At 43.3% G+C, this 13,645-nt stretch overlaps 1 long non-coding RNA gene, 2 other non-coding genes and 1 pseudogene across 3 annotated transcripts in view; 1 reads left to right on the top strand and 3 right to left on the bottom strand.

Moving 5' to 3' along the window:
- Nucleotides 1–13,645, top strand: part of LOC143769239 (uncharacterized) — a 281,786-nt gene that overhangs the window by 233,196 nt on the left and 34,945 nt on the right. The window lies entirely within an intron of this gene.
- On the bottom strand, nt 3,223–3,410 carry LOC143771312 (U2 spliceosomal RNA). Its single transcript, XR_013215073.1, has one exon. It is a non-coding gene; the product is annotated as a U2 spliceosomal RNA (small nuclear RNA).
- LOC143771283 (U2 spliceosomal RNA) lies at nt 9,854–10,043 on the bottom strand. Its single transcript, XR_013215060.1, has one exon. It is a non-coding gene; the product is annotated as a U2 spliceosomal RNA (small nuclear RNA).
- On the bottom strand, nt 12,589–12,789 carry LOC143771268 (U2 spliceosomal RNA; annotated as a pseudogene).

Raw genomic sequence — 13,645 nt, forward strand, 5'->3', positions numbered from 1 at the left:
CCAACCTAGACTGTATTTTACCACTCTCAGAAAAAAAAGTATTTAACAAAGGGTTCACCTTACACAAGCGCTGCATATCTCTCAACCCAAAATCACCAACCAAATCTAATAAAACCTTTCCAGACGCATCCACATTCGCTTTCCCCACATCACAATTCATATCACCCACAATCACCACAGGCATTCTCCCCGGCACAAAAAACTTAATTTTTTCAAATAGATTTTTCCGCTCATTCTTATCCACCGGTGCATAAACATTAATAACGCAAAATTTAACATTTCTATACACAAAATTTGCTAATATACACCTACCCACCTCAATAACCACATAATCATTCAAAACAACCTCCCGCCCCTTAACCAAAAATCCCACACCATCATTCTTATTACATGCACTCCCCGACCATACAGATGCCCCATAAGGCCATTCATCCCCTTTCACACCATCCACCACCCCACACTCTTGCAAACAAAAAATTGATGCGTTTTTCATAGCTAAAAAATCAAAAATTGCAGCTCTTCTGCACCTATTTTTAAACACTCTCACATTTTGAGAGATTATGGTAAACCCCATATTACAAACACTTCAACTAAACTATACAAAAAATAAAAGCCTTTGGCCTAAGCCAAAGCTCACAAACAATGACACATTTAGTGTATTATATGGCAAACACTTATCCAGTGTCACCACTATCCTCCTCCGCCATCTGGACTGAACAACAAGTATCTGACCCGCTAATCTCACCACCCTCATTCCTTCTTCTTGCAGGGCCAATCTTTCTCTGAGGAGCACTATTTTCCGCCTCCTCATCACCTTCATCACCCTCCCGCCGGCTCTTCTTTGCAGCTCTATCGTCTTCAGACTCAAACTCCTCAATATGCTCGGGATTTGATAAATGTTCAGGACTATCAACCCCAGAAATTCGCACATCACTTTCTACGGCGTCCATTGCCTCACTCAAGGCCATCATTTCAGGCATCTGCCCCTTTACATCAGACACCTGCACTTCCATCTCAGGAAGCTGCGCCTCCACCCGTGCAACTTCCCTCCAAAACTCCTTGTCTTCCCTCCTCTCCTTCTTCTTCTTCTTTTCCTCCTTCTTCTCCTCTCTCTCTACCGAACAACTCGGCCTTAGGCTCACACTCTCTGGAGGGGGCATGGCTCCACTCGCACTCCGCCTCCTTTCCTCTTCCTCCTCCCTCTTCAATTTTGCAAGCACTTTTACAACTCTTGCCCTTTCCCTCCTAGCCAACTCTTCCTCCATTTGCTCCTTGTCGGACCGCCTAGGAGCACTCATGGGACAGTCCTTGTACATATGCGTACTACTCCCACAGACATCACAGGTCTTTGGCAAAGGGCATTGATTTGCAGCATGCCCCTCTTCCCTGCAATTTCGACAGCACTGACCCTTAGTACATTCTGCCTGTACATGACCAAAACAAAAACATCTCCTGCAAAAACGAGGCTGTCCTGGGTAGGTCAAAAAACCCCGGTGACCTGCCACAGAGAAATTTGCAGGAGGGTGCCTGAAGCCACCCACACAGTCAGGATCCCTCTTCAACTTCACTCGAAAAACATATTTGCAGTTGAAGATTCCTAAAATGTTTACCTGTCGCTCTCCTACTTTCACGTAGTCACAATACTGCGAAAGAAAACTCTGCAATAAGGCAGGCTCTGTGAAAGGATTATATACAGTTACCGTTACCTCCTTTTCTTGCAAACCAAACAACGGTATCCAGCCAACTCCTTCCAGAAGAGGATCCTCAGCATTACCCCGAAGCCACTCGAACACATTCAGGCAGATGTTTTGGTCCACAAAAGTCACATCGTAGTTACCTTGTCGAGGAAATTCATTACAACTGAAGATCTCCGCACGCCTTGCTCCAGCCTTTCCTTCAATAAGATCCCGGATGATGAAGACAACGTTGTTCTTTGCTGAATTGCTCGGGTCCACGGTCAACCGGATGGTGTTCTTTACGAAGCTCATGATGCAGGACTGTCGGTATATCCTACCACAGCAAAAGAAGAAAACTTCCCACGAGGGACGTCACTCGGACACGGCCTATAGCCGGGGATCGCAGCCGGATGCCAGGGGACTAATCCGACTCCCTAATAGCAGCAGGGGGGTGAAGTCCCACCAGAGGTGAGACAATCCCCCCAGGCCAAGGAGCCGGGTACCCCAAGCACCTCTCAGCCAAGACCAAGGCAGCGACTGTAAGGTCACTGCACTTGATCTTAGCCAAAAGGCCGAGAAGCGATACTGAACCCGCTGTGCCCCGTGGGCCGCACCAAGGCCCACCACCAATACCCATTGTGGAGACAGAGCAAAAGATTGCCGCCGCAGGGAGGACATTTTCAGAAACTCTGGAGGCCTTCTCAATGACAGTTCTGCTGTCAATGACAGTTCTGCTGTGTATGTGTGTCTGTGTGTGAGAGACGGAGAGTGTGTGTGTCTGTCTGTCTGTCTGTCTGTGTGTGAGTGTTTGTTCAAGCTGTGCAAGACGCGTTTTGAATCTGCATAACTCCGCCTACTTTGACCACACCCTCCAGCCAGCCCCATTGTGACAGCACATGAATGTTCCGTGCTAAGATTCTATCATCTACTGCGGGCAGCGCACCTGGTTGGTGAAAAGCATTAGAATGCTCACACACACACACACACAGGTGTAGATGGACAAGACAAGCCTATTCAAGATCAGCACAGGCACCATTTTTACTTATTTTTTTCTTTTAAAAATGCATATAATACAACGCATTGAAAAGCCGGTGGTCCACAAGAGGGAGACAATGTTTCAAAAAAGAATTCCTGCGGTCAGAAATGCAGTATGTATGGCAGAACTACTCATTGGATACTTCAATTTAAATAGCAAGTGCTGACAGACAGCAGGGGCCTAGTTTGGTAGCCGACACAGTATATTTGCAACACTGTAAGAAAGGCCTAAATCTTAACACACCTGTTGCAGCAACCAGTAAAGACAAATTGATTGATTGATTGATTGATTGATTGCATATTGAATGCAATGCAATGTTTGACAGACATAGGTGAAAGCAAGGCCAGGCAAGGCGCAGAAAATGTTGCAATTGGCCAGGAGAAATCAAACAAAATGCTACACTTGGCCTGAGAAAAGTGCTTCTTTGACCCTGAAATCAATTCACATAAAGGGTTAAAAGACAACTCGCGCTGATTTCAATTCAATCTGTTTTTAGAAACTGGATCAGAGAAGGAGTGCACTGGTCCCGGAGATACTGCAATAACGGGTCAATGCGTGGAGTGGACAGAGCAAGCTCTTCTTCCATCTCCCTGTTCCAAAAATCCATTTAATATATGGTCCCCAAATAGGGGACGTATCAGATATTAAACTGATAAGAACAGATCACTTTTCAAATAGGCTTTATTAAGATCAGACATACATCATAAATCCAAACAAATCAAAGACTTGAATAAAATATGACATAAAAACAAATACAAATCTGATTATAAAACAGGGTAAAAATATAAAAACAGTACAATACATATGCATATAAAACAGTGTTCTTTTATCTTGCTGAGACCCATTTGCAATTCTTCAGATTTTAAAACCATTGTTGTTAAAAGTAATCCAAGTAAAATAAAATTCACACTTGAATAAAACATGGCTTAAAACAATCTGATAAAAAATTAAGAACACAAATAAATACAACTAATAAGCATATACTTTACATATGTAAATACATGTTCCAGATTTGTAAACACCATAACCGTTTTGCTTCTTTAACTCCCATTTTTTTACAGTCACGCAGGTAGTATGTATACATCTCACACAGTGCCAGTCCAATACAGTCATTTACAGAAATAACATCACGTTTAAACAGAAGTATGTTTCGCACTTTCCATATTGATTCTTTGAAACAGTTAATCATTAGCCATGCCACCCGAGCTTGTTTCATGGTAGGGCAGTTAATAATACCGTATATTATTGTGTCACAGGTTAGGGACTGTACCCCACATATCCATTTTAGGAGGGTACCCACTGTTTGCCAGAGCTCCTGAGCATAGGAGCAGTCCCAGAATAAATGAAACACAGACTCCTCTGGCGCACACCTGTCTCTAGGGCATCTGGCACTGGCCACCAAACCCCTATGATGCTGAAAAGCCCTTGTTGGGAGGCACTGATGAACTACCTGCCAAGCCAGATCCTTTTGGGAGTTACTAAGGGCTGGACAGGCAACATTATTCCATACTAGCCTGCATCTGGAGATGGAAAAATTGGACACGTCCTCCATCTCCTCGTGACCCTTACAGATAATGGTTAACTTCCGCTGGTCAAGAAGGAACTGACGGTCAACATGAACTAAATCGTACTCGGAAATGGTGCTTTCCAAGACCCTGTATTGTTCGGGGGGTGATAAAAGGAAAGGGCAGTTAGTATTCATGCTAAAATTTAGCTTCCTAAAAGTGAATCCTGTAGCGTATCTCAGGAAGCACGAGAAAGCCCCAACATTGTTCAAGTTTTTATAACAAAAAACAAAGAACTTGATAAAAATAAATAGTTTCAGGTTGGGAAAAGCCTTGCCACCGTTCTTCTTACTTTTACAAACCACCACCCTCCTTAATTTCTCCATTTTGGAACCCCATAGAAAATAAAACAGTGGTTTCATAAGCGCCTTTAAGTAGAGGGGGTTTGGAGGGAAGACCATAGCAGCATACAAAATGATGGGAAGTAATACCATTTTAATCACTAGAATCTTACCCTCCATTGATAACTTGCGGATTTGCCAAAGGGAAATTTTTTGGTTCAATTTATTGAGTACCAGGTCCCAGTTTTCTTTACCATCATTATCCTGGTTGAACAAGATACCCAGAATCTTGATTCCAACTGTTTGTGTTGGGACCCGGGGGGGGTCTGATTCCCATAGGCCCATTATCAAACAGTCACATTTGTTAATATTTAGCTTAAAACCAGAACCCGCACTAAAAATTTCCGTAATTAAAATTGCTCTATTAATGGATGCTGAGCTGGTACCATACACTGATATATCATCCATATAGCCCAGAGCCTTAACTTGCTGCCCACCCCCACCTGGAATAAAGATCCCCCTGACCACCTTGTCCTGACGCAGCAGGCACAACAGTGGCTCAATGGAACAGATAAATAAAAGTGGGGACATGGGACAGCCTTGTTTTACTCCGGACTGAAGCACCACCTCTTTAGTTAAAAACCCATTAATTAAAACCTGTGCACATGACTGTTTGTATAAAAGCGATATTTTCTGGATAAAAGACTTAGGGAACCCCATCCTTTCTAAAACTTTAAAAAGATAAAAGTGGGAGACCCTATCAAAGGCCTTCATAAAATCCAAAGATAAAATCGCTAATGGTTGTTTTCTGTCCTTTTGATACCAGATCAGATCCCGAATTAAGTTAAGGTGCTCCCAGATTGATCTCCCGGGGATACCGCACACCTGATCAGGATGGATCACATTTTTAATAACCATCTTTAATCTGCCAGAGATAATTTTTGCAAGGATTTTATAGTCTATATTCAATAGTGAAATGGGCCTCCAATTTTCCAGTTTTGTTCTATCGCCTTTTTTGAAAATGAGGGTGATTATGCTTTTTCGCCATGAGTACGGTAAAGAGTCGGCCATAAAGGCTTCACTAACCACCTGTAAGAAATCATTTTTAATAATATCCCAAAAACAAATATAAAATTCAATAGGGAGGCCGTCTGATCCAGGAGCCTTGCCGTTAGCAAAGCTCTTTAAGGCAGTTTCAACTTCAGATGTTGAAACATCGTTTTCTAAAAACTCCTGGTCCTCCTTATTTAAAAACTGGGATAAAACATTAAGATTTCCAATAAAAGAGGTCTCGTCAATATTTTTTTTACTAAAAAGATCATCATAAAAATTAAAGGTTTTCTCTAAAATACCCCCAGTGGAAGTCTCTCCTTCCAATTCCACAATCACTTGTTTTTTGTCATTGACTTTTTTAAAGAAAAACCTTGAGCATGACTCACCCTCTTCTAAATATTTTACACGAGCATTAAAAATTACCTCTTTCCCCTTACATTCCAGGAATTTATGGATTTCAATTTGGATTTTTGCCATCTCGCCATCCACCCCAGGCACTCCCCACTTCTTAAGCCTATGGAGAGTCTGCAGCCTGACATTAAAATCTCTAAAACATTTCCTTTTTTCACGTGCCTTTCTTTTGCCAACTTTGATAAAAAACTCTTTTATACGAGTTTTAACACACTCCCACCACCCCAGCATACTCTGTTTTGGGTGTTTCCGCCCCCTCCATATTTTATATTTGGCTATAAAGTCTGCCCTTACCAACTCATCTTCTAGAAGGAGTGTATTCAGTTTCCACATACCTTTACCTACATTAGCATCCCCAGGAACCTGCAGGTTGGTATGTAGTAATACATGGTCAGAAAAGATGTTTTCCATCAGCCCTGCGTTACTGGATTTAAAAACATCATTAGAACAGAAAATAAAATCAATACGGGAAGACAGCCCTCTACCCTTCCACGTGTATCCTGGGTCAGAAGGGTGGGACTTCCTCCATACATCTAATAATTTAAGGTCTGTCAATAGGTGTTTTAACAGACTAGACGTTTTGTCTGTTCTTCCAACACCATCACCACCACTCCGCCCCTCTCCCAACATGACACAATTAAAATCCCCTCCCACTATTATTGGAGATGGACCTGTTAAAAACAAAGATATGTCATTAAAAAGGGAGGCACGTTCATTTTTCTCTGGGGATGCATAAATATTCATAAAACGACATGTAAAACCATTTAAAACAACGTGGATTAATAAGGCACGACCTGGAATGATTTCAGTGACAGATAAAATATTCACATTTTGACCTTTGAATAAAATCCCAACCCCGGCAGCTTTATTTTCATTCGACCCTGACCAGACAGAGGGTCCTGCTGTCCAGTCTTTAATTAGGTTGGGATATGATAGTCCATGATTAATACCACACTCCTGCAGGAAAAAGACCTCAAAACTCAAAGTCATTAGCCATGCAAACAAAGCAGCCCTCCTAGTTGGGCTCTTTAGGCTTCTCACATTCAGTGAGGCAATACGGATGTCTGCCATGTTAAGTCTTTTTTACGATTCTTGGCTCTCCGAATCAGACTCATTAAACTGTGATATTGCAGGTGATAAAGTGGCCACAGTCAGTAAACTGGCAGTATCATCGGAGTCTGTGTATTCCTCTATCTGATTAGTCCCTTCTGGGCTGAGAATACTCTGTGAGGAAACAGCCAGAAAGATTTTACGGGATGACTCAGGATGGCACTCCTCCTCCCGAGTCTCCTCACGGCTCCTCTTACCACTGACACTGACATCCATCTGGTCCGCAAGGTTCTCTCCAGGCTCTGCAGCTTGTGGAATGTCCATACCCCCATCAGGGCCAGATGTATCCCCAGGAACAGGGTGACCAGCAGGTCCGGCTCCAGGATCAGCAGTTGATTCATGGCCTCCATCCTTCAAACAGGCATCAGGACGTCCCTCTGGATTGGCATCAGGTTGGGCCTCCGGACAGGTTTCAGGGCAGGCATCCAATCTACCGTCAGTATGGTCATCAGCAGGGACCTCTGGATGGGCATCAGGAATGGCACCAACCGCTCTGGATACACGCCTCTTTTTTTGATCTTTCTCATATCTCTGAGGAAGTGCCCCCTCCCCGCCAGGCGGAACCTGGACACCTGCAGGAGTAGGCACGGGTACCACTACGGCTGTGGGAGCCGAGTCATTAGACTTGGGTACCGTCCGAGCTTCAACTGAGTCAAACCGCATATGACCCGCAGTGATGTCCGCAAAGCTCACACCGGCGACTACTGAGCTTGCTCTGCTGGCATCAGCAGGGACCCCTGCGGAACTAGCCGCAGATGCCCTAGAGCCACCATGAGACCTTGTCCGCAGTGGACAATTGCTAAACAGGTGATCAGCCTGTCCGCAACTACTGCAGGTCTTTTCGTTTTTGCAGTCCTTTGAGGCATGACCCCATTTACCACAATTGTGGCACTGACTCATCCGCTCATTTTTACAGTCACTCTGCATGTGACCGAAATCGCCACACTTTCGACATCTGAACGGCTGCCCATTGTAAAACAGATAGCCATGGTCTCTCCCCAGCACCACTGTGGAGGGGGGGTGCATAAGGCCTTCTACACCCATAGGGTCAGGTCTGAAACGTACCATAAAACGTCGTTTCCCGTTCCAGAAACCGCTTCTCCCTTTGACGTTCCCCGTGAACCTGACAGACGTGCAATATCTGTTCAGGAACAGTTCAATATCCTCTCGGGCCACATGAGGATTGAACATATGTACCACGAGGGGTACGTCAAGCTCGCCATACAGAGCAGTGAAAACCACTCCTTCCAACAGCTTGTTGAAACGCTCGCCCTTAACTCGCTCGTAAAGGTTTTGGCAGGCAATCTTGGTTGCCAGAGTTAAGACATACGAGCTCTGCCCCTTCTCCTGCAGGCAGTAGATGTCGCTCTCCTTTACTCCCAATAGATTCCTCAGAATCTGTACGTAGAACTCTCGAGGGTTATCATAACCGACATGTGTTACCGGAACCTCGACCTTAATCGAGTTCCTTATCTGGCCGGCGCCAGATGAAAATTGCCACTCACATGGCATCGCAGCAGGCTTGGCTCAGGCTTACCGTCACGACGGGCTCGGCCTTTCGCCGGGGGATCGCACCTCGTTGCCTGGGGACTAATCCAGCTCTCTAATAGCAGCAGGGGGGTGAAGTCCCACCATAAGTGAGACAATCCCCCCAGGCCAAAGAGCCGGGTACCCCAGGCACCTTCCAGCCAAGACCAAGGCAGCAACTATATGGTCACTACACCTGATCTTAGCCGTGAGGCCGAGAAGCGATACTGAACCCGCTGTGCCCCGTGGGCCGCACCAAGGCCCACCACCAATACCCATTGTGGAGACAGAGCAAAAGATTGCCGCCGCAGGGAGGACATTTTCAGAAACTCTGGAGGCCTTCTCAATGACAGTTCTGCTGTCAATGACAGTTCTGCTGTGTATGTGTGTCTGTGTGTGAGAGACGGAGAGTGTGTGTGTCTGTCTGTCTGTCTGTCTGTGTGTGAGTGTTTGTTCAAGCTGTGCAAGACGCGTTTTGAATCTGCATAACTCCGCCTACTTTGACCACACCCTCCAGCCAGCCCCATTGTGACAGCACATGAATGTTCCGTGCTAAGATTCTATCATCTACTGCGGGCAGCGCACCTGGTTGGTGAAAAGCATTAGAATGCTCACACACACACACACACACACACAGGTGTAGATGGACAAGACAAGCCTATTCAAGATCAGCACAGGCACCATTTTTACTTATTTTTTTCTTTTAAAAATGCATATAATACAACGCATTGAAAAGCCGGTGGTCCACAAGAGGGAGACAATGTTTCAAAAAAGAATTCCTGCGGTCAGAAATGCAGTATGTATGGCAGAACTACTCATTGGATACTTCAATTTAAATAGCAAGTGCTGACAGACAGCAGGGGCCTAGTTTGGTAGCCGACACAGTATATTTGCAACACTGTAAGAAAGGCCTAAATCTTAACACACCTGTTGCAGCAACCAGTAAAGACAAATTGATTGATTGATTGATTGATTGATTGCATATTGAATGCAATGCAATGTTTGACAGACATAGGTGAAAGCAAGGCCAGGCAAGGCGCAGAAAATGTTGCAATTGGCCAGGAGAAATCAAACAAAATGCTACACTTGGCCTGAGAAAAGTGCTTCTTTGACCCTGAAATCAATTCACATAAAGGGTTAAAAGACAACTCGCGCTGATTTCAATTCAATCTGTTTTTAGAAACTGGATCAGAGAAGGAGTGCACTGGTCCCGGAGATACTGCAATAACGGGTCAATGCGTGGAGTGGACAGAGCAAGCTCTTCTTCCATCTCCCTGTTCCAAAAATCCATTTAATATATGGTCCCCAAATAGGGGACGTATCAGATATTAAACTGATAAGAACAGATATGGTTTCATCAGTATATCAAAACTCGAAAAACCAAATAATTGCATTGCGCAACATAAAACGAGTTTGACTTCATCATCTTGAAACCGTATAAACAATAAAAACAAAACATGACATTCAAGTATAATACTTAAAACCTTGAACATAAGCATAAACCCCAACCCATCCCAAAAATTCAGATTGAATTTCCTCAATCCGAACACTTTTATTTAAATATTCATACATTTTCCCTAATAATCTGTACTTCCCAAGAAAGCCATCTTTGTCTTTTTGTAATTCTTTTCTAACACTGTCCACTAAATAACACATACGTTTCTCATCACACAATTTCTGATGTACCTGTCTTAAATATTTATCATCGTCTAAAACCGAACTAGGCACAGGCTGTCTCTCTCCTTGTGTCTCCTTTTCTACAGTTTCCTCTATTTGACTTACACCTTCCATTTCACTTTTGGCCTCTGATCCCCAATCCAATGAAGAACCCATTTTAACTTTAGGTTCTTCCTTCTTTTCCCCTGTTTTTTGTCCACTTACTTTCACCTTTTTTTCCACCACCAATACTTTTTCTTCACTTTTCCTCACTTTTCCCTTAGAGTCATTAAGCACTTTTACATCCATTTCTTTCTGATTCTTCTTCTTCCTATTTGGGCAATTTCTAAACATATGCGTAGTATCTTGACACAAATTACATTTCCTCCGATTTTTACAATCCTTTGACTCGTGATCTTCTCCTTTACAAAAACCACATATGCCACCTTGACAATACTCTTTTTCATGACCATATCTTCCACAAATTCGACAGAACTCAGGCATACCACTGAAAAAAAAGTCTCCATTTACATTGCCCAACTTAAACCTAGCTGGTGGCAACACAAGTCTTCCCTGATGATCCTCATTAAAACGAACCAAAAACTTCCATTTAGAAGTCCAGAAACCAAATTCATTGAAGATCTTCCCTTTTGGCATCACAGAAGTACAATAAAACTTCAAAAAAGTAATTATATCCTCCTCATCTACCAATGGAGAGTACATTTTAATTATCACCCATTTCTCTTTAGGAGGAAAGTGAGGTATAACCCCCACTCCCTCCATTCTTTTATCCTGAGTTGCAAGCATTCTTCTTAAATGATCTTCAAATAAGTCTCTATCCACAAAAACAATGTCATACACTCCTCTCTTGGGATAATCCATAATCGCCAACACATCTTCTGTTTTTACCTTAAAAAGATCCAGCAGAATCTCCCGCATCACATACTGGAAGTCCTTCTGAACACGAAAGTTCTCTTGCACATATAGCCGAATGGAATTCTGCACTTTAGAAAATCCAGGAACCTCCTCCGATCCTCTATCCTGCGAAGTTGCAGCCATTTTCCTCAAGAAAAGTCTCCACTCCTCCTCAAAAAGACCCTTCAACACCGAAGTGTCAGGTAGGTGATCGCCTCTCGTTGTCTGGGGACTAAGCCGGACGCCTATAGCAGCAAGGGGGTGAAGTCCCCACCGTTAAGTGAGGACAATCCCCCAAGGCCGACGAACCGGGTACCCCAGACACCTCAGGCCAGACCAAGTGCAGCAACAGTCAAGCCACTACACTTGATCTTAGCCAAAAGGCCGAGAAGCGATACTGAACCCGCTGTGCCCCGTGGGCCGCACCAAGGCCCACCACCAATACCCATTGTGGAGACAGAGCAAAAGATTGCCGCCGCAGGGAGGACATTTTCAGAAACTCTGGAGGCCTTCTCAATGACAGTTCTGCTGTCAATGACAGTTCTGCTGTGTATGTGTGTCTGTGTGTGAGAGACGGAGAGTGTGTGTGTCTGTCTGTCTGTCTGTCTGTGTGTGAGTGTTTGTTCAAGCTGTGCAAGACGCGTTTTGAATCTGCATAACTCCGCCTACTTTGACCACACCCTCCAGCCAGCCCCATTGTGACAGCACATGAATGTTCCGTGCTAAGATTCTATCATCTACTGCGGGCAGCGCACCTGGTTGGTGAAAAGCATTAGAATGCTCACACACACACACACACAGGTGTAGATGGACAAGACAAGCCTATTCAAGATCAGCACAGGCACCATTTTTACTTATTTTTTTCTTTTAAAAATGCATATAATACAACGCATTGAAAAGCCGGTGGTCCACAAGAGGGAGACAATGTTTCAAAAAAGAATTCCTGCGGTCAGAAATGCAGTATGTATGGCAGAACTACTCATTGGATACTTCAATTTAAATAGCAAGTGCTGACAGACAGCAGGGGCCTAGTTTGGTAGCCGACACAGTATATTTGCAACACTGTAAGAAAGGCCTAAATCTTAACACACCTGTTGCAGCAACCAGTAAAGACAAATTGATTGATTGATTGATTGATTGATTGCATATTGAATGCAATGCAATGTTTGACAGACATAGGTGAAAGCAAGGCCAGGCAAGGCGCAGAAAATGTTGCAATTGGCCAGGAGAAATCAAACAAAATGCTACACTTGGCCTGAGAAAAGTGCTTCTTTGACCCTGAAATCAATTCACATAAAGGGTTAAAAGACAACTCGCGCTGATTTCAATTCAATCTGTTTTTAGAAACTGGATCAGAGAAGGAGTGCACTGGTCCCGGAGATACTGCAATAACGGGTCAATGCGTGGAGTGGACAGAGCAAGCTCTTCTTCCATCTCCCTGTTCCAAAAATCCATTTAATATATGGTCCCCAAATAGGGGACGTATCAGATATTAAACTGATAAGAACAGATAAGGTTTCAACAAAATTTTATTTAGTCATAAGACATAGAACAAGAAAATTTGAAACCTTTTGTGCAAAAGAAACATAAAAAATTACAATAATAAAATACAACAACATGAAACAACTTAATATAAAACAGTATTCCACATATAAAAACACCATCTACGATTCGCTTCTTTCTTCCCCACATCTTTAACATCCTTTAAAAAATAAATAAACATTTCACTAAAAGCCAATTTAATACAATCATTAACAGAGATAAAATCACGGTTAAAAAGTAGAATGTTTCTCACTTTCCAGATTGCATTTTTGGCACAGTTTATTATACACCAGCATATTTTGAACTGGTGTGTAGTGGGGCAATTAAAAAGTCCATATAAAACATACTCATAGCTAAAATCTTTAAGACCACAAACCCATTTTAAAAGTATCCCAAATCTCCCCCAAAGTTCTTGTGCAAAACAGCAGTTCCAAAAAAGGTGTAAAACAGTCTCATCCTCTCGGCAAGAGTCTCTTGGGCACTTTGCCCGCGCCGCCAGGCCTCTCCTATGCTGGAAGTCTCTGGTTGGGAGGCACTGGCGGGCAGCCATCCATGCAAGGTCTTTGTGAATGTTGGCCAAGAATTTTCCAAAGACGTTCCTCCACACACGCTTGGATCTACTCCATGAGAAGTTGCTCACAGGGGACACTCCTTCTTCTCTTCTCAGATGAACCATCAATTTTCTTCTGTCCAGAAGGAGATCGGCATCCAAGTCCTTTAATTTATGAGTCCTTATCACCTTTTCTAAAACAATAAAATGCTTGGGCGGGCATAATAAAATGGGTGCTGATAAACATGGTCTGAACCATTTTTTAAAAATGAAACCACAAGTATATTTTAAAAACAGACTAAAAGTAGAATTAGTGTTAAAAA

This window comes from Ranitomeya variabilis, chromosome 4 (genome assembly GCF_051348905.1).
Source record: "Ranitomeya variabilis isolate aRanVar5 chromosome 4, aRanVar5.hap1, whole genome shotgun sequence".
NCBI classification, from domain to species: Eukaryota; Metazoa; Chordata; class Amphibia; order Anura; family Dendrobatidae; genus Ranitomeya; species Ranitomeya variabilis.